Below are 25,225 nucleotides of genomic sequence, written 5' to 3'. Positions count from 1 at the left end.
CACTCAGTGGGAATGCACACACAGTTGCTGCAATGTTTTGCCATCAGCTGGGTCATAAGTCCTTCAATAAACCATTACACTGGGGCCAATGGTTTGTTGGTTTATTTGCTTTATTAAACAAATTTATAGACCGCATCACAGCATGAAGCCATCAAAATGGCGTATATGTTAAAAACAGAATGAAACGGAAACCCAAACTCTAAGAATAATAAAATCAGTTTAAGAAGCTCTAAAATAATAAGGCCATACATACAAACTGTAAATACAACAGAACAATGCACTGGCCTGATGTTGTTCAGAAAGAAGTCAAAGACCTTTGCAAATATTGCCTAATGGAAAGCTCAGCAACCTTAGACTAATTATGATCTTTTCTTTTCTTTTTAAGGCAATGGAAGTCATTACAGGAACAAAGACATTTATTACATATTTTTTAACAGTATTTAACCCATTGTAAAATGACACAATGAGGCACATTTTAATTAAAATGAAATGAGAAAAATCAGTTTAAAATCAGTGAACCACCTTAAGCTTTCAGGCTGTTTAAAAAAGACATTTTCAGCAGATAAACTAAGGTTCTTTAAGCTTCAGTTTAATAGCAGGAGGAAACTCTAGGGTATGTTTTATTGGGCTGTTAATATATACCTCTACTGGCTAAATGCACTTGGTCACACAATGAAACCCAAAAATGTATTAATTGGCCAATAAAGCATGGTCTGTTGAGTCTTGATGCCACAATGTAATGACAAAAGCATTTGTTTACAAAATGTCCCCAGACAGCCATTAGTAACTCACAGAAGGGGATCAAATATGTGGACATGTGGACATGCAAGTATAGAAACAGATGGCTGCATCAAATGTGATGTTGGCATGTTCTTTGCTTGCATTGTATATTGTGCATTTATATATTTATATAGGTTTGTATAGGTTTTGAATCATTTGTATAGGTTTTGAATCATAAAGCTCCCTTAGATCTGGGTGCAAAATTGTTAGGAGTGCAAAATTTCAACACCTAGTACTGCCTCGATACAGCTGTGCGCTTTTGTCACTGGACTCTGTTGAAAATGGATTCTCCATGCGAACCAGGGAGTGACCTCTCCAAACAACAGAACAACTCCTCTTTTCTTTTCATATCTCTGTGGCTGCGATCTCCTAGGTGACATGGATGCCATTAGGCAGTTGAATGTGTAGGTATACTCCATCCATTTCCATCCCTTCCACCCCCATCCACATGGCCTCAGGTGCTGGCAACCCATGCTATGCCACTGATAGGGCCTTCTCTGTGGTGACTCCCTATCCCTTGAATTATGTCAAACAGTATTTGTAGTGAACTTTTGTCATACATGAAAAACACATTCATCAAGGCCTATGGGCCATCTTAATCTGGGTGTTTAGGGGTTTTTTGTGTGTTTTTTTTAATAAAAAGTGCTCCTGTGTTAGTTATCGGCATTTGATGTTTACTTGGGCTTTAGCAAGCGACTCTGTCATTGTTTTACTAGTATGTGTGTATATTGTTTTCTTTTTAGTCTATTGTAAGCTACTCTGGGGTCTTGGATGAAATGCAATCTGAAAATGGTATGAGTTATAATATTATTATATTTAAAACAATGCTAGACATTCTAAGCTTATAGGGATTTCCTGTTTGCAATGGGTCTGCTGTGTCATTTTGAGAAAAGTTGAGGCCTCCTCTCAATTGGCATCCGTCTCATCCCAAATAAACAGAATAATTCATTATTAATTGTTCCTACAAATAGGTTTTTCCTGTTGGCTCTATTTTCCCTTGAAAGTGCGTGCCCTTACACTTGAAAGAGCAACACAACACTGCAGGACCTCATAGTTATAAATTATTGAATCTCAGCAGCTATTAAAGGATAGCTGCTCCCCACCTCCAAGGCAAGTTCACCTGACATGAAAGAAGGGAAATTTTCTTGCAAACCTGTTCATGTTCCTCGGGAGATTATGGGTGAAAGTACTCATCCATGCTGAAGGATAGCCATTGGAGATCCAATTGACCAAGGTACTCAAGGTGATTAATGCAGGCATCATTGCCCTCACTCTCTGATGATGTCATTTGCATTCTGTGATGTCATTATACTAGGGTTACCAGATGTCCCTGTTTCCTGGGGACAGTTCCCGGATTTGTGAATAAGTCCCCAGACAAATTCCATCCCCGGAATGTCCCCGGATTTCATCTAATGTCCCCGGGGAAATGCAGCAGGGGCAGTCTCAGCAGCCTGGAGCAGTTGGCTCTGGCTGGCTTCAGGAGCTGCTCAGAAGTCCTCATATGATGGTGGTGCAGGGGCTGCCTCCACCTTCCCTGACTCCTGCAACTAAGCTGTGAAGGGAGGCTTCATGCTGCCAATGAGAGCTTGCGTGCAAGCAGGAGAGGGCCGGGATCTCTCAGGCAATGGGAAGCCTCCCTTCCCAGCTGAGGGATCCCCACCTCCTCCTGCTTGCACGCAAGTAGGAATGGGATTGGGGCTGCTCCGATGGGAAGGGAGGCATCACACTGCCCGAGTCTCGCTGCCCCACAGCTCTAGGCCCTCCTTCTCTGCCTTCCATGACTGACCCACAGCGCACCCCTTCCCCACCACCACCACTGAAGAACCAACAACTCAGGGGCTGCCCAGGCTCATGGAGAAAGGAGATAGAAGCCTCAGAGGAAGGGGGAACGTGGAGGTTGAGGTCAAGGTGGCGGCCGCCCCTCTGCCACTGCCATTGCTGCAGCATCAATGTCCTGAACATGTAATATTTATTTATGTATTTATTTATTTAAAGTGTCCCCAGATTCATTGAGAAAAATCTGGTAACCTTACATTATACTCTCAGTTGCTACCATTAGGTCATCATATTCACTACATAACTCTTTGAATGTTTTATGCAGTTTTTATGTAGCTTTATGTAGTTTTATGTAGTTTTTCAATTTCATTGTTCCGCAAGGGACAATGACAATAAATATATTGTATCGTATCGAAAGGAGCTTTTTCACCTATACCCAGGAAAACTCACTGCTTCTTACAGCAGGGTAGTGTAACCTCTGACCCTCCAGATGTTGTTGGCCTCCAACTCCCATCAGCCCCAGACAGCATGACCAATAGAGTCGGTGTCCAATCACATCTAGAGGGCCACAGGTTATCCATCCCCACCTTAAAGATCAAATCCAAATGTCCCATGACAGTACTGTCCCATTGCGTCATTGATGCTTTTTTACGCTTGCCACAATTGTGTTCTTTGTAAAACTATTTAAGGAGACAGGCTATCATATGTTTCTTACACAGTGTTTGGGAAATCATTTCACAGTCAATTAGTCTGGCTCAGCTCTATGTCATTTTGTGCAACCTTCTATTTCTTAAAGAAGTTACTTACTTCCCTGTCTCATTTCCCCAAAAGTGCTTTTGCCATTCTGTTGTTTGTTTTTGTTTCTTTATTTATGGCTTTTGTCTGCAGTGCTGTATTTTTTAAAAAGTTTGACTTTCTTTTCTAGCACCAAAGTTTTACTTTCACCAAAAATGGCTTTCTACTCAGGAACACAGGAAATTCACATTTCCTTTCCCCCACCCCATGTTCTCTGCTCCTAACCTGCACACAGTTGAATCTGTGATTATTTTTTTTACCCCATTACCAGCTTCTTTGCATTCAACTGGATTCTACTTTATTTCTGCTCAAAAAGACTCATAACAAGAGTGTCTCCTGATAGCAGAACTGGGACAGATAAATATGCAAGCCATTCGCCACCTATACTGGTGTTTCTTGCTACCCTGGAATACATAAAAGGGATTAAGAACCAAAATATCTTCACATACTTCCCAACCATGAGACTACAACATTCTTCTGAAGCCCACAGTCATAGATATACTAGTATATTATATAATGCAATAAATGTCAGATCAAGGAGCAATCAAAACCCCGTATCTGCCAGCAGGAGCCTAGCTTGGAATAGACAGGTCTCCAACTGATCTCTAACTTAGCTCAGTTCTGTAAGTCCCCAAAATGTTGCAGCCAAAGCAATGTTCACAGCAGATAGTTTTTATTGTCAAAAATAACACTTATAGTCACTTCTGCAGCTCTGGATGTCTATGTACACCAATCTACTAGCTAGGCAGCTATTCCCAGGTCTGTGGTCTATGGAGCAGTTACAGCAACAGAGGACCACTCCCCCACCCCATCAGTTTATGTACCTTCCGCTGACAGGTTACATGCACACAGCCAGACACTGTGCATGTGTGGAAACTACCTCTATTCTTCCCCTTTCAATCCCCTCCTGGTTCTGGGAGGCAGTGGTGCAGGAGAGGGTGAGGAAGCACATAGCCCATGGGTAGGCAAACTAAGGCCCAGGGGCCGGATGCGGCCCAATCGCCTTCTCAATCTGGCCTGCAGATGGTCTGGGAATCAGTGTGTTTTTACATGAGTAGAATGTGTGCTTTTATTTAAAATGCATCTCTGGGTTATCTGTGGGGCATAGGAATTTGTTCATTTTTTCTTCTTCAAAATATAGTCAGGCCCCCCACAAGGTCTGAGGGACAGTGGACTAGCCACCTGCTGAAAAGATTTGCTGACTGCTGCCTTCACTTGTTTGACCTGACTCTTCCTTCTTATCTTCCTGTGCTCCACCCTTCAGCTATGAAGTTCCCCCCTGCTTCTGATTCTTGCCTCCTGGCTGGTAAGGGTCCCCACAAACCACTGCCCCTGTCTCCCAAGTCAGATTCCAGCTCCACTGCCCCTGGTGCACACTTGTTAGCATCTTGCCAGTCCCTGATGCAAAACAGGGCATTGCAGGGGGCAGGGCAGGGGGAGATCCAGCCCTATTCCAAACCCCGCTATATCCTAGTGAGCCAGAGGAAGTTACACTGACCAAAAGGGTGATGGAAGTCAAACTCTATTTTAAAGAGACATTGGAGTAATTTGCAAAGTTGGAGGCATAATTTACTCCAGCATATTTTATAATAATAATAATAATAATAATAATAATAATAATAATAATAATAATAATAATTTATTTGTACCCTGCCCATCTGGCTGGGTTTCCCCAGCCACTCTGGGCGGCTTCCAACAAAGATGAAAAATACACAAAAATGTCACATATTAAAAACTTCCAATCAATTTTTTCACTGGCCTCCTTTAGTTTGGATTGCTCTGCAGATCGATGTACTATTCGAACACTTGCATTCTGCCCTCCCCAAGGATAGAAGAGGATTCTTGTCCCTCTTGCTCATGACTCAGTGGAGGTCTCTACCCACTCATCGCCTTGTCTCACCAGCTGGTGTTGACCATAACTGTTAGCATTTAGTTTTGCACACATTTCATTTTGAACACAACATGTTCTAAGCATAGGAGGTGATTTGGGGATTTAGCACAAAGTGCCACCAGCATGCTGCAGACACTCCAGCTCTCTCTCTCATCAGATTCAGCTGGGTTTCTATGGAAGAAGAGCTCTCGCCTTTTGAAGTGTGGTCCTGATGCCTTGACTCAAAGTTGCAAACCCACCATGGCTGTCCTCCATTCATAGATCGCAAGAATGACTGTTATTTCCTATCCAACATATGTGGGGCCTCCAGAATATCTAGATCACTTCCTTCCTGATGCAGCAAAGCTGTCCAATGACATTTATTGTCAATCTAGGGTCCTGAAGGGAGATGCTATCTTGTATCAAGTGATTCCAAACCTATACCCCTGCTCAAGAACCAATCTCTGACCTGACATGTGAGAAAGCAGTTTTCAACATTGATCTTTTGATTAACTTTCACCCCTAACTTCTTATCTCTTTTTCTCAGTCTCCAGGTTTTAAGCTTGAAACTCTGCTTCTGTCACTGACATTGTTTTTGTTTATTGGAACTGTCTGGTCACTCTGTCTGTCATATTTAGGTGATGACTCGGTGCCCTGCATTGGCCTTACACAGCAAATGTACAGGATACTTTTTATTTTTATTTTTAAAGGCAGTTTCTCCTCACTCCTATCAGAAAACAGCAGCGCGCATTGCCAAAAGAGGAAAAAAGAACAAATAAACAATATTGAATTGAATATGAATGTGTCATGGATTTATTTCCTTGGCAGCAATGTTTGCCATTTTCTCTCATTACCCATACACTTATGATAAATTGGAAATGATTTGTATTATTCTGAATGTTTAAGATTTTCTTTAGAAATTATTCAGTTACTAATTGAATACTTGTTTTTAGGAAGTTGATGATTTTTTTTCATGAAAGGTCAAGGATAATTAAATGCTGGCTTACTTTTAAGCTTATTTTATATTTTATATTTTATATTTGTAAATTAAATGTAAAGGCAAGCCAGATGATTCTATTGTGCCATTTCTTTTTTTTACAGCGCAGCAAGGTAAACTAATAATTATGTTAGACTAACATTAAAGCTGGTTGTCAAGTCAGATAGTGATGGCCATTTACCTTTGTTTAGACTCTTGCTTGTATCCAAATAGAGTATTTGTTTAAAATTCTAATTCTACAAAAAATACTTTGCTCATTATATTGTAACATGAAATGCCTGGATGACTCAACTAAATGGATTTACAATAAGTGTCCATCTCTGAGTAGGTGGAATGGTGTTGGTCAGGGGTCAGTAAACGTTTCAAGCAGGGGGCTGGTCCACTGTCCCTCAGACCTTGTGGGGGGCCGGACTATATTTTGAGGGGGGAAATTAACGAATTCCTATGCCCCACAAATAACCCAAAGATGCATTTTAAATAAAAGGACACCTACTCATTTAAAAACACACTGATTCCCGGACCGTCTGCAGGCCGGACTTAGAAGGAGACTGGGCAGGATCCGGCCCCCAGGCCTTAGTTTGCCTATCCATGGTGTAGGTGTTTTAGGTAATCCTCTCAAACAAGAAAAGGCTAAGCTGAAGAACAATGAATATTGTTGGAAGTCTGTGCACAGCAGGCAAAGACAGGCTCTGGTCATGAGGTGGCTGGTTGAAACGAAGAGTGTAAAGGAAGGCTGTAAAGAATTATGTAGAATACCAAATGGGGGTGGAAGTGGCAAAGCAATGCTTTTTATGTTGTGCAGGGGATATTAGCAGCTTTAAAGCATATCATATTGCAAAATATACAATATGGAAAGAGGGTGTTTTAAAAAAGAAAGAAAGAAAAACATACTGTTCTGTGATTCTCTTCTGTGCCTTGGTGACAGATGATTTGTATTGGAGTAACACACTGCATTCAACTATGTGGTTCAGTCCTTTAAGTCCTTTGACACAGTCCAGAAACTTCTCTCTTTGATCCCAGAGATGGAACCTCTTAATGCAAACTTCTCTGCTTTGCAAATGAAAACTTTTACACAAGTTTTAACTTCAATATTGAGCTAGAGTGGATGTTTTTGGCTTGATTGGCTGAAACTCAAAAGTATAGTTGAATTCATAGTTGAGATACCTGCGATGGAGATGCACCTAATTGTGTGTTCATACCCATAAACCTCTCCCCTTAAATAAATTCACACTTGACTCAAATTTTAGTTTTGGTTTTCAGCAGAATTTAAGCCACAGCTTTATTGATTACAGAAAGTGAGTGGTTGCATAGGTTCTGGTTCGACTAGCTCTCTGCCATGCAGGTAGCACTGACCCAGGACACCAGCATAGGCCAGCCAAGGGTGAACACCTGAGGTAGGTGAAAACCCCGGGAACAGATTATGTTCACTTCCCAGCTGCTCCCCTGGACTCAGGCACGGGCACAACCCCCTCACAGGGTTGACCAAACCATCGAGTCCCTGGATTCCTTTAATGGACTACCCTTCACATAGGGATGGCAAGAGCATTCTCCCATCCCTATCACCTGAACCAGAGCCTATCCGCAACCTTACAAGTTGTGACAATTTGCTACGCGGCAGGCGAAACCCAAATAGCAACAGCCAATCATCCAAGTGTGGAAAATTCCTGCCGTGCCCCTGTCCCAATGACAGACGACACACGACGGCATAGCAAGGTCAATCGCAAAGCCCTAAAACTAGGGAGAGATGAGCAGGTGTTCTGTATGCACGCACCGAAAGAGGAAGCTCTGGGTCACGTGCATGGGCATAAATAGGTCCCTCGAACCATTTGGACTGTGTCCCATTGGCCAGATTGCACCCAGCTACGAGGAACCTACCAATCAGGTGTTGTGGCTGACCAATCGCATCCACCCACAACACGGGGTGTTGGTTTCAAGGTCTCACCACAATACCTGCCCTCTTTAAGGGACCCGATGTATCAGCACAAACCAGGCTGGTAAGACAAGAACTATTAGTGCGAAACAAGCACAGACAAGCAGCAAGTCCCATCCCTAGGAGCAACTGAATGGCACAATCCCATCCAGTGCTCGTTAGCTACTTATTCCCTCTGAAGTCTGGTTGGGCAGAGAAGTGAGTTGTGCTCAGAAAAACAGGAAAGCCACCTCCAAGGATGTTTTTTCTTCGCTCATAAGAGCCTTTAATTGGGAGCCATGCTACCATCTAGTTTGTACTGGCACAAACAGGAAATTGACTTCCCTCCTTCTCCAAGCCCTGAATTTTCCAAATGCCCCCCCCTCCTCCCCAGGTTCATATTGATTTTGGTTGCTTTGTATTTGGATGGGGGAAAAGCCTACCTTGTTGAAAGGGCAGCTTCTGATCCAAAAAGCGAAACACACAAAGCTCTAATATTTTAAGCGTCACTTTCCCAGCTTCCCAGTTCTTTCCCTCTCCTCTCTGCCTTTTTCTTCAGTCTTAGGCTCATCATTAGTTCTTTATCCCTGCTGCCAGCTGCAGCCTCTTACGGATTTATATCCAGATGCACCAACAGGTACCAGGTTAATGCTTGTTTATTAGCAGAGTTCCAGCCATCTGCTCCGTACGCAACAGCTTGTGCTCTCCAGCAGATCTTGGCATTTCACAGTACAGTACCAAAGCAGCCTTAAAAAGAACATCTTCATTGCAAACTTGTACAAGTAAAGAAAGAAAGAAAGAAAGAAAGAAAGAAAGAAAGAAAGAAAGAGATTATTTCCCCCCATTCGTGCAGATCAGGGAAGGAGAAGAATTGAAGTATATATGCTACTCAGATTTGCTCGATTTGCTCTAAATCCCTCACATGAGAAAGGCAATGAGTTGGTTCACCCCATTCATTTTATACTGAAAATACCAGCATTAAAGATGACTTTCTACCTGCCTGTACTGGCATAACCAGTGTAATCAACTATATCTAACAAAAGCCTTATGCTGCAGTAAAGTTAGATTTCTAAAGTGTTCTGAAATTTAACCAGTGGACGGTATGAAACACCCTCCCTGTGTTGGAGGTGTTTATCGGTATTTTAAAACTCTGATTTTCTCCCCTTCTCTTTCACCTTTCACGACCTTACAAATTTAACCATCATTTCAATCAAGAACTTGCCTCCCAGACCCTGGAACACAGCTCTCCTTAGTTCAGACAGCATCTAATAACCAGGGGATGAAACAAACCCTACAAGTTTGAGGCAGGAGGTTTCCAGACCTCACCAGACACGGCTTAAATTAAGGGGAAACAAGAGCTAAAAAGTAGGTTCTCTGTTCACTGAACCTCAGGTCAAACACTTAATCATTAGCAAGTAACAAAGATTGTTAGAAACTGGATTCTGTACCAAGCAAAACAGTATTCACCCCAGACAGACATCAATCTTAGGGAAAGGGTAAAAATGGAATAAAAATAAAAAGCAAAGCCACCACTGGAGACTTAATTGTCTTTAATTTGTTAGGATTCAGCATTGATTAATCATTGTATTTCACTCACTTTCCAAAGATATCATGGCAGTGTACATGGAGTTCAATGCTGATGAGACAGGTTTAGATTAACAGCTAATCTGGAAACTTTGGCTCTTTATGATTCAAATTATAAGGAACTACTAAATGGGGTGGGGGGGGAGGTCATTCATGATTACCCGGTGGAAAGAGCTGGGAATGGCAGCCTTGGATAAACATTTCTGCAATTTGATCTCAGACACAGGTTTTAATCCTATGTTAGATGCTTTGCATCTCAGCTAATACTTGGGTGGAATTTACACACATATAAAAACCATTCTGAAAATGCTTTTTTTAAAAGCATTTTTAGAGAATCATTGAATTTTCCATAAGGCTCGCCATCTAGTGTCACATTGCATATTGCACTTATAACACACTTAAAATGTTTTATTTGCAGCTGTATAGCTGAGTCCTTGGTGTATTTACTTTAGTAAAGTCATTTAACAGCAGTCCTAATGGACCAACTATTACTCAGGACTGGTTAATGCTGTTACCAGAATGGCCCCCCATTTCAGAACAAGAAGTAAGTGATCTCATAGATGCTTTAGTGAATGATAAAGCTCTTGGAGAGTGAATGACCCCTTCAGAGGTTTCTAAGAACAGCTCTGGTTGGTGGTCCCCTCTCCTAGCAAAATTATTTTCTTACATAAACTGTACTGGCACTTTCCCCGTGGTCTGGAAGTAGAGTATAATCATTCCAATTCACAAGAGAGGTGATAAACATAACTCCCAGATTATAACTATCAGTTCATTAGCTTATTGGACTAATTGATATAACTCATCCCAGGACATCCTGGCAGTTTTATTATTATTATTATTATTGAGTATGGCCAAGTCTGCAGTTGCTGTGTCCCCCCCCCCCTTAATTTTTCTCCTTTAGACAAAATTTGTAGCAATTACCGCATTGTTGTTTTGTTGGTGTATTGGTCAATTGGATATACAAGGGGTAATGCTATCTTTCAGGTATCCTGTTCTCTGATAGTGTTGGTGGTGGTAGTAGTTGTAGTAACACAAGAAGAAGTATTCAAGGTCTCCTCAGACCAAAGGATGGAGGCACAAGAGACACTGGCATGAGACTTTCTTGTAGTAGACAGGTGTTGCCCTAATTAAAGGTAAAGGTACCCCTGCCCGTAGGGGCCAGTCGTGTCCAACTCTAGGGTTGTGTGCCCATCTCACTTAAGAGGCCGGGGGCCAGCGCTGTCCGCAGACACTTCCGGGTCATGTGGCCAGCATGACAAGCTGCATCTGGCGAGCCAGAGCAGCACACAGAAACGCCGTTTACCTTCCCGCTAGTAAGTGGTCCCTATTTATCTACTTGCACCCGGGGGTGCTTTGGAACTGCTAGGTTGGCAGGCGCTGGGACCAAGCAACGGGAGCGCACCCCGCCGCGGAGATTTGAACCGCTGACCTGACGATCGGCAAGTCCTAGGCGCTGAGGTTTTACCCAGAGCACCCCCCGCGTCCCTGTTGCCCTGATTAACCCTCAACTTAATTTCACACAGCCTGTGGCCCATTTTTTCTTGAGTGCCAAAGAAAACCAAAAGACAGAAAGATAAGGTGCCATTAAAATATGTGGGTGGGTGGAGGATGAAAACAAACCACTTTTGGCTCTGGGCCTCTCTCATGTCTGGAGTGCAGCCCCCCAACAAATAAACCCCCAGACAATGTGGCCTTCAACAGGAGCAACAGCCCATTCCTGATGTAAAGTGTTGCCACAGGTTTCTAGGCGAGAATGTCTCTAGCGACTTTGTAAAGCAATTAAGGGTTTGGGCCAAAGTAATTGGTTAAGATATTTCTCTGTCTAGGCTCTCTAATGATATTGTTAACAAAGAGTGAAACACGCAAGGTTGTGCCTTTGGAAGGCAGTACAAAGGCAGCAGTTCTATGTAGCTTGCGCTATGCATAGTAAAGGTCAGGAGCCAATTTAAATGAGATGCTTGATGCATAGATAGCAGCTACCTGTGTTATGTTTGGCCCAGGTGGAAACGGCACTGGGGTGTGCATGCATTCAAAGCAGCCAGTGTATGGTTGCAAACCCTTCAAATTTGAGTACTGGGGAAACTACGCTGGTAATTATTTTTAGCAAACCCTGCCTCATATGTAAAATAATTCTGGATCCCAGCTTACCGCTAAGGAAAATTATGACTCTTCCCAACATTTGCACAGAAATGTCTGAAGTAGGACTGCTTCTGGATTTCACCCCGAGCAAAATTCACATTTAATTTGAGGAGTAACATTCATACAAATTCCAGAGAGGAAAACCAGATGGATCAGATCACCAGGGGATTACTGAGTATCATGGAAATGGCTTCCTTTATTTTATTTTTTTGGCTGGTTCACATAACCAGCCATTCAATGGAACAGACCTTGGGCAACATTTCCAAAGAACTGAATTCATCTTCTGAATAAAGAAAGCAAAGAGAGGGCCACCATAGCAACTGTGGTGGCTTCCCTGGGGTGTTTGGAGAGAGCTCATCAGGATAATGCTTAAGGGTTGCTTTACCTCGCTTCTTTATTGAATTCAAAGGGCTTTAGATCAGGAGCAAAAGGGTTAATGAATGGTTCTGTGGCAAAAATAAAGAAGGATAGCTTAATGACCCCCTTCTAGTTCCAAGATTTTCAGAGAGAGGCACTGCTCTGTTCATACCTTATTTTCAGCACTTTAATCAATGTTACAGTACAGCTATTCCTGACCTTTCATGCCATATGCCCCCGTGCCACAATGTACTTTATAAGAATAGCTACAATTGGTTCATTAATCACAGGGATCTCCACTAAGATGGAGCATTTACAGAAGAGTCTGCAAGGAGGTTTGGAAGAGTGTGGATCACAATATTGATAAATTAGCTAATTGTTACACCGCAGACAAAAAAAAAAAAAAAAGGAGGCCAGTACTGTAGCAATTTTTCAACGCATTGCAGACATAAACCAAGGTTGGTCTTAAAAAACAAGGGAAACCATTAACAAGATTTGAGCTTTCCTTTTATATTAAAAGAGCCATATCATTCGTACAACTTAGAGTGGGTAAGCAATGGAAGGCTAATAACTCTAAATGATTCTAGTTGATTTAACAAGAGTGAAAGGTGAAGCTGCACACATTAATTGTTACCCTTGCAAACTTACAGATTTGTTTCCTGTGGTGTTGCCAAATAAATGCTTTATGACTGAGCTACAGACATTTCCAGGTCATGTTATATTGCTCAAGTGTTGAAGCTTATGGGAGTTGGCCCAGATGAGTGACTGGACAAGGGACCTCTTGGGAACAAGATGTAAGTGGTGAGGAAGAGCAGCACATAAGCAAAATAGATAATAGCAAAACCAAGCAAAGTATAAGTAGCACATTGAAACAAAAGATAAATCTTGTAATGTAGATCATAGAATCATAGAGTTGGAAGAGACCACAAGGGCCATCGAGTCCAACCCCCTGCCAAGCAGGAAACACCATCAGAGCACTCCTGACATATGGTTGTCAAGCCTCTGCTTAAAGACCTCCAAAGAAGGAGACTCCACCACACTCCTTGGCAGCAAATTCCACTGTCAAACAGCTCTTACTGTTAGGAAGTTCTTCCTAATGTTTAGGTGGAATCTTCTTTCTTGTAGTTTGGATCCATTGCTCCGTGTCCGCTTCTCTGGAGCAGCAGAAAACAACCTTTCTCCCTCCTCTATGTGACATCCTTTTATATATTTGAACATCGCTATCATATCACCCCTTAAACTCCTCTATTCTCATGAAATCCATGCAAGACTACCCCAGTGCCTCTAGGAATGCACTCAGATTACTGAACCAGCTTGGCATTGGCACAGACACAGGTGGTGCTGTAGTCTAAACCACTGAGCTTCTTGGGCTTGCTGATCAGAAGGTCGGCGGTTCGAATCCCTGTGACGGATGAGCTCCTGTGGTCTGTCCCAACTCCTGCCAACCTAGCAGTTCGAAAGCACACCAGCACAAGTAGATAAATAGGTACCACTGCGGCGGGGAGGTAAGTGATGTTTCCGTGAACTCTGGTTTCCGTTACAGTGTCCCGTTGCACCAGAAGCAGTTTAGTCATGCTGGCCACATGACCTGGGAAGCTGTCTGTGGACAAACGCTTGCTACCTTGGACTGAAAGTGAGATGACTGCTGCAACCCCATAGTCTCCTTTGACTGGACTTAACTGTCCAGGGGGTCCTTTACCTTTTTTTACCTTTATGGTCCACTCTGACTAGAAACATCTTTTCAAAATCTCAGAGCAAGGCTCTGTTCCACTCCCACTAGCAAAGATGACTCAACCCAGGACTTTCTGCATGTGTCCTACTACTGAACTATGGTCACTCCTCATAAAGCAGGATGGGGGGGGATTTCCATGACATCAGGTGAGGGAGCAAGGGTTTAAAGGAACAATTGGGAGCTGGGGAAACCTAGCCAGATGGTTGAGGTATATTATTATTATTATTATTATTATTATTATTATTATTATTATTATTTTATTATTATTACAGTGTCTCCTGGTTGCTCTTTTACTGGATCAAGGCATGTTCCCAATTGCCTGTCAACTGATGGGCAGTCAGAGCAGAGTCGGGGGGGGGGGGAAATCATTTTCTTTCAGCTTTTTCCTCCCAGGTCTGCTCTTTGAAGCAACTGCTTTGAAGGAGATGCTTCTTTAAAAGTCCAAAAATCAGAAGTTTCAAGTAGTGGAGGTGCTTGCAAAGCATAAGTCTAGCAATTCCCCTTGCACTGTGGTTATCCCCAAGTTCAAGGGATTTTGACCGGTGTGCAGGACTTGTCAATCATCTTACATCCTAATACATCACATCAGAAATGGTTCTCCATTATACAAAAACAAAATGGACTCAGCCAAACTATTCCAGAAACTTGTGAAGAATCTTTATTACAGGGCATATCCACTGAATTTAAAGGTGAGTTTTATTGCATAATAATAATAATAATAATAATAATAATAATAATAATAATAACAATTGAAAGACCCTTGGGGGCTGCAGTTTTCAAAATAAAGGTCAAATGCTTCTAGTTCCCAAATCAATAAAAAAAAGACCTTATTAACCTGATAGGGTTGATATAATCCATCTCATAAATGCCAGGAAGTTCTAACAGAAAATGTCTTCTGGATAGTGAATTAATTTATTATCTGGGGTTGGGAGCCTTATCTAGCAATATATCCCTTCATGTACAGTGGTACCTCAGGTTAAGTACTTAATTCGTTCCGGAGGTCCGTTCTTAACCTGAAACTGTTCTTAACCTGAAGCACCACTTTAGCTAATGGGGCCTCCTGCTGCTGCTGCGCCGCTGGAGCCTGATTTCTGTTCTTATCCTGAAGCAAAGTTCTTAACCTGAAGCACTATTTCTGGGTTAGCAGAGTGTGTAACCTGAAGCGTATGTAACCCGAGGTACCACTGTACATATATGGGGGGGGGAGAGATAAACATATGAAAAGTGCATTTTGAACAAACTAAGACTTTGTTTTCAAATAAGCATAGGACCACATCTAAGGAGGAGCTTGTATAATTTGACAGAGAGGCAGTATGATCAGCTGTCATGCAGCCAAATTGGATTTCTACTACTGCAAGGTGTCGAACAGCTATATGCAACTATTGTGCTGATAATAATCTGATGGTGGCTAAATTGTGGGTGAGGGGTGGAAGGAATCCTAGAAAATACTTTTTTTTAAAAAAAAAGAAGAAGAATGTGTCTGCCTTGACATTTATAGAATGCTCTTTGAATGTCACTGACTTTTTTTGGCTAAGGTGATTCTTTTTCTATCAATATTCTTATCATGTTATTCTAGACAGGCTACATAAAAGGCTATTTTCAAGCTTAGTAATCTCTCCTCTCAGAGAGGCAGAGTATTGGGCTAAGTCACAGGTACACCATTCAACATCTCATCTTGTTTCTAAGTGATCAATGGGACTTGGACTACCCGTGTAGCCAAAAGTGTGGTATAAAGTCCTGAGGAAATTTAGTAGATTGTATCACTTAAGAGAGAGGGACGCAGGTGGCGCTGTGGGTTAAAGCCTCAGCACCTAGGACTTGCCGATCGAAAGGTCGGCGGTTCGAATCCCTGCGGCGGGGTGCGCTCCCGCTGCTCGGTCCCAGCGCCTGCCAACCTAGCAGTTCGAAAGCACCTCCGGGTGCAAGTAGATAAATAGGGACCGCTTACCAGCGGGAAGGTAAACGGCGTTTCCGTGTGCAGCTCTGGCTCGCCAGAGCAGCGATGTCACGCTGGCCACGTGACCCGGAAGTGTCTCCGGACAGCGCTGGCCCCTGGCCTCTTGAGTGAGATGGGCGCACAACCCCAGAGTCTGTCAAGACTGGCCCGTACGGGCAGGGGTACCTTTATCACTTAAGAGTGCAGATGGAGAGAGAGAGAGAGAGAGAGAGAGAGCGCATGCACAGGTACAGAAAGATGCCACATTACATAGGGGGTGTCATTTAAAAATGCCCCCCAGGTTAAAAAAGGAAAGAAAATCCAAAACTCCATCCCATAATAAAATTAGCTGAATAAGAGGAAAGGTTCTAGTCTGCCCTCCATCTGCCCTTGTAGCTTCCTGCTCCCAGGAAGATTTTCATGAAGCAGAGCCTTCCAAACTATGCTCCTAATCAAATATCTCATGATTCATGTCATTTCCCCCTTAATAGTGACTTGCAGCTGAATATGTAATCTGCTTCCATTTAAATGTACAGTGGTACCTCGGGTTCAGAACTTAATTCGTTCTGGAGGTCCATCCTTAACCTGAAACTGTTCTTAACCTGAGGTACCACTTTAGCTGATGGGCCCTCACGCTGCCGCCGTGCTGCCACTGTACAATTTCTCTTCTCATCCTGAAGCAAAGTTCTTAACCCGAGGTACTATTTCTGGGTGAGTGGAGTCTGTAACCTGAAGCATCTATAACCTGAAGAATCTGTAACCTGAGGTACCACTGTATTTGGGGACATTCTAGCCAAAGTTAGTTGTAACTGAGCCCCAGGGGAGCCAACTTGAATAAAATACTGGGGAGTCCAAATGAACTCCACCCCACATAATCGATCACAAGACACAGAACATGCACACCATTTGAATGGCAATGCCCGTCAAATTTGAGGCCCCCTCAAATATTTTATTGGGGGGAGTGTCCTCAGCTCCTAGGATTTGGCTCCTATGTTCAGACCTACTCCTGTAGTTGCCGGACTACTGCATCAGCTTCTGTGGCTTCTCCCCCCACTGTCAGTGACACAGTAAGCCAATTGTAACAAACTAGTGAGCGCGGGTGGCACTGTGAGTTAAATCACAGAGCCTAGGGCTTGCCAATCCGAAGGTCGGCGGTTCGAATCCCCGCAACGGGGTGAGCTCCCGTTGTTCGGTCCCAGCTCCTGCCCACCTAGCAGTTCGAAAGCACGTCAAAGTGCAAGTAGATAAATAGGTACCACTCTGGCGGGAAGGTAAACGGCGGTTCTGTGCACTGCTCTGGTATGCCAGAAGCAGCTTAGTCATGCTGGCCACATGACCAGCATGATTAGCTGTACGCCGGCTCACTCGGCCAGTAAAGCGAGATGAGTGCTGCAACCCCAGTGTCATCCGTGACTGGACCTAATGGTCAGGGGTCCCTTTACCTTTACCCAGTGAGATACTGAAGGATATTGTCTCCTTCCCTCCACCCTGGGACTTAATAAATGTCTTGATTATACTGCGTGCAAGAAAAAGTGGTGGCCTAAAAAGTGGGAGGACGTGGTTTGCAGGGCTGGGCCAAAACATTTTGGCACCTGAGGTAAAGCACAAAATATCCCCCTGTCAGGGCAGAAGGGGTGACTGAAGACCTATAACAGGAACAAAGAAGTGGGGGGACCTCTACATTGGGAAGAAGGGAGGAGCGCAGCAGCAACAACAACAAAATGCTGCCCCTGTGGATCCTGCCACCTGAGGTGGATGCCTCACCTTTCCAGCCCTGAGTGCTTTGCACAGAAAATCACAAGTTTTGCACATATAGTCTACATCTTCTGCTAGGGATTAATGGGAGACAAATTTGCCTCTGTCTGCCTTTGTGTGCAAACCTACTGAATTTACACCTCCTGAAAAAAAATGCAAACCAAAACACAGGTATCCTGTTCAATCCGCACTTCTCTGAATTTTGTGATGCAGTTCTCCAGCCCAATAATGTATACAAAAATGCATATATCCAGGAGCAGTTGACATAATAATCTATTTGTCTGTCTTCTGTTAGGGGGAATTGCTTGCGGAAATATGTGTATTAAGCAAAATAACACAGAGAAATGTGTATTTTAGGTGAAATCTGAACTAAAATGTTGATGAATTTGAAACTGTGTTGCTAGCATGGCATCTTTAGTCCCCTTGAGCTTATGATATCATGAAGAGGCTCCACATGTTGAAAACCACAACATTTGACTCCCCACCTCCCAACATTCACTATGGATGTCAGAAAAGAAGGAACCTACATACATAGACGTCTGCATATGGAGGCATGCACAGGATCAGGGGTGCCACCTCCTCCCACGAAAGCCTACATATTTTGGCCCCTCCAGTTCCGAAACTGGCACTCTTAAGATGATCAACTTCAGATGATTATTTCAGATTATGTCTGGCAGAATATCTCTCACAATATTCTGCTGTTTTTCATAGTGCCATGGTGGTGGAAATGATCATCACTAACCCAGAGTAATCCAAATTCTCTTTGGTGTCAGGCTTAGTAGGTCTGTTTCTCCAATTTCAAATTATATCTGGTCCACTAAAATGGCAATGGAGAAACCTGTGTCAGAGCAGATGCTTGCAGAAACACCTGGATCAGAGAGCATATGTGCAGGGGAGATATAGTGGGCAGGTGGAGGGTGCTTTAATCACCCAACACTTTTCATATGTAACTCGTGCTGCTCCTCACACACATCTAATTATTTGCACAAATTCTTAGGTGTGTCTCCTTAGCATGGACAGAAAAAAACATCTAGGATAAGAAGTTGGAGATGAATCATCCATTTGGAAAAGCTTATGTGCCATCCTTCATCCCCACCATTACTCCTCTAGGAATCTCCCTCCCCATTCTCTACTTTACACATTTGGCAGAAAACAAAGAATTTGGAATCCCATGTTTGGTGTGTAACATGTAGTTCAGCCCTTTGGCACTATGAGGAAGTCATAAAGTTATGCATTTACTAGGGGAAATGGTTGTGACAGATTATTAATTGAACATATGTATAGCGACACTTAATGCTTTGCTAAACATAACTTAAAGGTCATGAAGAGTCAGACACGACTAAATGACAAAAAAGAGTTCCTGTTGCAACAACACAGCTCTACATGGGGATACTGTTTTCCCACATATCATCGCCTCCCCCATGTATTTTATGTTTGCAACACACAAATACTGTGTTCACCTCTTGCAGGGAATTCCATTGACAGGTAGAGGAAAGAAGCAAATGAAACAATTCTGTTACACAGCCCCAAGGTACAGAGTGATGGACCATTTTTGCAGCCCTGACATAAGCGTGAAAGCTGGAATCTCCAGATTTTCCTTTCAGTGTCCTTTCACTGTCATGAAAACGCACACAGAAACACTCGCTGCAATTTCTCTATAATTTATCCCCCAAAGTATTCCAACTGTCTTATTGCTGGTTAGTATTTGAAGTGGATCTGAAAATTAAATCAGTATTGATCCCCCGTTTCCATCCCCTTCTACATGCTCAGTTCCATCTATGAAAAAACAAAAGGCATTATTATTTGCTCTGGAAAATTAAAGAGAAACCAAACTCAGTTTCTTGTCCTTCAGCCTAGAGGCCTGTATATTTGCTGGCATGATGAGTAGTATATTGGCTCTGCCATTTCATTGGCTTGTGGTCACATCTCTCAAAAAGCACAACTAATGGTGAGCCAGCTATTCCCGTTCCACAAGCACCCACCTCCAGCAGATTTATTGCTGCTCTCTGAAATGAATGTTCTTATGAAGCAGTAAACAGGTTTAATATCATTTCTTTTATTCCTGTGCCTTGGTGCAAAAGAATTGATTGAAATTATTATTTTTTTGAAAGACACATCTTTCAAAGTGGCATCGAACTGTCAGTAGACTCCCCTCCCCCTTCAAACTCAATGAAAAACAGAGAGGGTAGTTTTCCAGGTTTGGCACATAAAATTAGGCACAGAGGCTGTCAAGAGAAAGCAGCTGCCCACATTGTTAGCAGAGCAGGACAGGACCGAAGAATTCATTCATTTGACATTCATACTTCAGGCACAATATATACAATATACAGTGCCTGTAATACGCACAGAAAATGTATAATATCTTAGAATTACTTTCTGCTGCAGTTATATTATTATTATTATTATTATTATTATTATTATTATTATTATTATTATTTTGTGAGAAATACAAGGAATGCAATGAATCCCTTCTTGATTATCAAGACAAGCGGCAGAAAGCAAAAATTGTAGCAGGAAAGTAGCATCAGCAGTGGAAGTAGCATGGCTTCTTTCTTTTACCTGATATTTTACTGTCCCCTTCCCTTCTGCTATTGCAACTTTCTTGACAGTCTGCCCACTCCCCCCCCCAAAGAAGCTCAACTCTGCCTCCCCCAAAGCTCAGTGATTGCTGGGGAGGGAACAGCTGATAGGCGGCCTGTTAGACTCATGGGGCTGTTAGCCTCTGGGCAATCGTCCCCCCAAAATTTCAACAAGTAAGTGCAATTTCCCTCCCATTTTCTTAATTTGGGGTCCCCAAAAATAGGGGGCGTCCTATACATGGGGGCATCCAATACACGGAAAAATACGGTATACTGGTGAGAAAAAAGGGAAATCGGAGCAAATTTCTCAAGAAAATGTCTTCGGAGAAATTTCTGTTTTGCTCTAACCCATACTCACAGTAGCCACTGGGCACAAACAGTACTTGCCTTACACCAGTGGTTTTCAACCAGTGTGCTGTGGCACTCTGGGGTGCTTTGAATGATGGTCAGGGTGGCGCAGGCAACACTGGGCTCCATCCCTCTTTCCTTCCCTTCCTCCGCTGATGCCCTCTTGCATCTCTGCCTCCCAAAGGCTTGCACAGTTGTTTGTTGCAGCAGCCCTGTCTACAAGCTCCCCAGGTGAATGGTGCCACTGGGGGTGACCAAGGGGTGCTTCCCAGGCCCTTGTGGGGCAGTGTGAGGAGGAATCTCTCTTTGGGGCAGTGGGGGACAGCTCAGAGACCAGGAGTGGCAGCAGCAACTGCCCAGAGGACTCCCAAGAAGAAGGAAGAGGAGAGGAGAGTGAGGGAACACTCCACAAGGGAGGGTGTTTGAAAAGTGGTGAGGGGTTGCCTGCTCTGCAGGCAAGGGGTAACATAACTGGGTTCCTGAGCCCCACATGGGTGCCACAGAAAGAATGTAATTGGTCAAGGGAGCTGTGGACCCAAAAAGGTTGAAAACCTCTGCCTTATACCAATTAAAATTCAGTTGACATAGCTGAAAAAGATTAACAAAATAAGTGCATTAATGCAACATAGGAGCTATTTGTCCTTGGTGATAGCCTACAATCTGTTGTGGTTTATCATATACTATCACAATCTACTGGATTCTAGAGGAAGCAAAGGGGTGGATGTATTGATCTGGAGCGGGGAATCTTTTTCAACCAAAGGGCTACATTCCCTCATAGTGGCCACATGTCAAAGGCAGACATGACCAGAAACACAGGTCAATATGGCCAGAGGCAAGTAGGTGGGGAACAATGGATGCAACATTTACCTTTGTACAGTTGGTTGTATTTCAACCACACAAAAGCTAGAGGTTTCTACACTCATCCACATCTCTCGCAGCATCCACCCAAGTGCAAAAACCTAATCCAAAACAGTAAACATCTGCCTATTGAAATCCCCACGCCCCTACAATGCCAAACATCTAATCAGTCCACCATCCAGTTAGCAAAAGGTGTCCTGTACCATGCATGCATTTTTTGGCTTGGAATATACGATTTACTCTCATTCCCCCCCCCCCCCGATTGTGCATTTAGGGCCAATGTCTGCTGGACTTAGGCCATGCTGCAGATGAGAGCACAATGGGAGTATGGAGCCAGCACATGCAATCCTGTTCTTCCCACACATACATTTGTGAAAACCATATAAGACAAACATTTGGTTGCTAATATGATCTTCTCATGACATCAGTTGTTGCCTAGAATTGTGTTGCTAAACCAAATTACAAGATTTGCAGCTGCAGCACCTTGAAGGGCCATTGCTTCATAGAAGCTACACCAGAAGGACTGGGAGCAAGGCATTTCTCTCTGGAGGAGCCAAGTTCTCCAGTCAGTGAGGCAGTCAGACTCATTTCAGTCACCTCACACCCAACATCTCGGCTCTGTTAGCTGCCACCTGTCCATGAAAAAGAGGCCATATTCACTTAGAAAATCACATTCCAAACTGCTACCCTTCGTACAAACAGAGAGAAAAGAGAGGCAAAGTGTTTCAGTGCTGATGGATTCTCCAGTTTCAGACTGACTGTGCTAAATTTAAAATTCAGAGACCAGCAACAGTCACAGAGGAACAGAACTGAGCTACTACACTATTTAATGCCAGATGTGCTGAATGAATGCTGAATTAATAGTCAGCAGTTAGTAAGTTGTTCAGCAAGTTAACATAAATTTGCGCTCATTTGCATGGAGGGAAAAGCTCCTTTCATGTGCCACCATTATTGCTCTGCAACCTTACATCCAAAGACATTAGGACAAGGTGAAAGATTCCTGATGCCACGTTAAATTTTACTCCACTGGCTAAGCTGCTAAAACCACAAATTTCCCAATCCCTCAGGGATTCCCTCATACAGGTTGGAGTCATGGATGGGGCAAGAACAGCATGGAAAAGGAGGGGGATAGCTATGCCACCAAATCCTAACTTCCCCCAATTCAAAAACACAAGACAAAATAAGGCCCATTCCATCCCAACTCCCAAGCTGGGGACCATTTGGATCCTTTGGGCAGCCATAGACATTAACTACCTCGTCCTAGTAGGAATGGGAATACAAGGTTGTTCTGTAACCAACAAAATATACAAGATCTTGGTGGCCTTCTGCCTAATTCGAGAAAGGGCTAATCCAAGCTCAAACTTCATGTAGGCCATCAAGGTTTCAGTAAATTGCTATTTTCCAATTATAAATATGACTTAGGCAGGACATGTATTTATATCACCAGGGATTTTGATTCACCACTCAAGCAATTTCTAGAGTCACCCATCTTGACTTGTCATTGCCAAATAAATGGAATAACTTCAAGATGAATCTCTGCCTGCTTTATCCTATTCACGGTCCCTTTTTAATACATTCTACAACAGGGGAAATCATCCAGCTAGTTCTTTTGAGCTTCTCCTAGCTAGTGCTAGCTAAGCTGTCACCTTGTGTTTGTTTGCCAAAGAGATGCTCTTCCCTCCAAGGGGAGATCTGCTGCCTGTTGGCGATAGAGATGTAAATGGGGAAGACACCACAAGTGTGAAAGGACATGCAGCACATAAGCTGAGATATGGGAGAGCCAATTAAGAGGGCCTAAAGGAGTGAGGGGGGGGGGGGAATGGCAACAATTATGAGTTTGGTTCTGAGAATCATCTGAAGTGTGCTTATTTATTTCGAGTACTCCACGAGAGAACGGCCATTCTGAGAGAGAGGAGAAATGAAAAGGCACTCTGAAGGGGAAGCCAAGGTTTTTGTACTTCTGTCATAGTTGCATCAGCGTCAACAAAGCCTTGGAAAAGTTAATTCCTGGACACTCAGGAGCTTCTCACATTCCTGATACAACACCTTTGGGCAGAGTTAGGGAGCTTATAATTGTTAGGCTACAACTCCCATCAGCCTCACCTAACATGGTCAATGGTCTGGGTGTGCCGGATTCTTTGAAGAAAGCCATGACTGTTAAAAGTAGAATGATACTGATTGAAATGGGGCCAGAGAGAAGAGGGATTAGAATAGAGACAAAAAGAAATGGGTGGAACACTTTTGACTCAGGCTCCGCCCACTGCCTACATGTAGCCCTCCAATAGATGACATTTGAGGGAATTCAGACCTTCAACTGAAGAAAAGAGGAGCCTTGTAGCTCTGAGGAAATACAGCCTTACAGTTGTGTGAAATTAAAATCCCTCCAGAAGCTTTATGAGTTGGGCAAATGCATCACGTTTGCTCGTAAAATGAGCCGCATATTTGTATTCACCTACTGTAAATTGTCTTTAAGAACAAACAACAACCCTAGGCAAAATGCTTTTTTTGGAAGCAGAACAGTGCATCGTTTGTACAAAATGGGCCTTTATCAATCCACAGATTGCAGAAAGCAAACTTATCAAAATGTCCCGTATGTGTTTGCACACCATTATGGCAGAGCTTAGCAAACAACTGGATGTTTACCTTCCCAATTAATTGCATTCTTAACCTTCCTAAATGGGCAGAAAAAATAGCAATCCTGCATCGCATGGCTCTGTAAACCAGATTTCATCTAGTTGTGGAAATAGGTGGCAGCTAATTAAGCAGTGCAGTAAATGAATTTTTATCTGATGTATTTATAGCCATTAGGTGCATTGCTATTAACAAGGTTTTTTTATCATGTATTTTCATGCCTTGTAGCTCAATAAATTTCATAAAGCATAGCATATAAAAAAGAAAGAGAGAAAGATTATAAACTTTGCAATAAACTGTCATTCAATTAATTTACAATGGTCTTTTAATTATAAGACTGCAAGTATTTATTTCATCATCATCATCATCATCTGGTGGCATATTCAGGGAATTTCCAGAAAATCAATGGACTGAAGTTAGTCATCACACACCCACATACACCACTCACCCACAACATTCATATAAATCAGTGCTTCCCAACCTTTTTCTGACCGTGGCCCCCTTCCAACCTTTTTTCCTTCCTGTGGCCCCCCTCATGGGTGTAGTCAAGGGGGACAGGGGGCAGCTGCCCCCCCAACAAAGTAAAAACCAACACCAATCAATACAAATCTGAGGTTCTGCCCCTCTAACTAAAATCCTGGCTACGCCGCTGCCCCCATCCTACCAGTAGAAAGGCAGCTATTTGAATGTTTTGTTTGTAAATAGTACACATTTTATTTATATTTTTTATAATTTATACCAAATACAATTACATAAAGTGATAGGAACATAATGAAATATTGTTGAAGCAGATAAACATAGAATCATAGAGCTGGAAGGGACCACAAGGGTCATCATTCTAGTGCAACCCCCTGCAATGTAGGGAACTCAGCTAAAGCATCAATGACCGATGGCCATCCAACCTCTGCTTAGAAACCTCCAAGGAAGGAGAGTCCACAACCTCCCAAGGGAGATCCATCTTCAATGTATTATAGAAAGTAAACAACACTTATTTGACCCCAGTTATTTGACACAGGAAAGGGATGCAGGTGGCGCTGTGGGTTAAACCACAGAGCCTAGGACTTGCCGATCAGAAGGTTGGTGATTCAAATCCCCGTGACGGGGTGAGCTCCCGTTGCTCGGTCCCTGCTCCTGCCCACCTAGCAGTTTGAAAGCACATCAAAGTGCAAGTAGATAAAT

The 25,225-nt window shown here is 43.0% G+C and overlaps 1 protein-coding gene and 1 long non-coding RNA gene across 5 annotated transcripts in view; one reads left to right on the top strand and one right to left on the bottom strand.

The window, feature by feature from the left end:
• The window catches only part of CDH12 (cadherin 12), a 652,231-nt gene that overhangs the window by 602,169 nt on the left and 24,837 nt on the right, over positions 1–25,225 (bottom strand). The gene's annotated exons all lie outside the window — the stretch shown is intronic.
• Positions 1,509–6,016, top strand: LOC310848493. The gene is made up of 2 exons (XR_014566455.1): positions 1,509–2,014; positions 5,932–6,016. It is a non-coding gene; the product is annotated as an uncharacterized lncRNA (long non-coding RNA).

The sequence above is a fragment of the Podarcis gaigeae genome (assembly GCF_964106915.1).
Source record: "Podarcis gaigeae genome assembly, chromosome: 7".
Classification (NCBI taxonomy): Eukaryota; Metazoa; Chordata; class Lepidosauria; order Squamata; family Lacertidae; genus Podarcis; species Podarcis gaigeae.
Note: the sequence above shows the minus strand (reverse complement) of the source record. Positions and strands in the feature narration are given on the sequence as shown.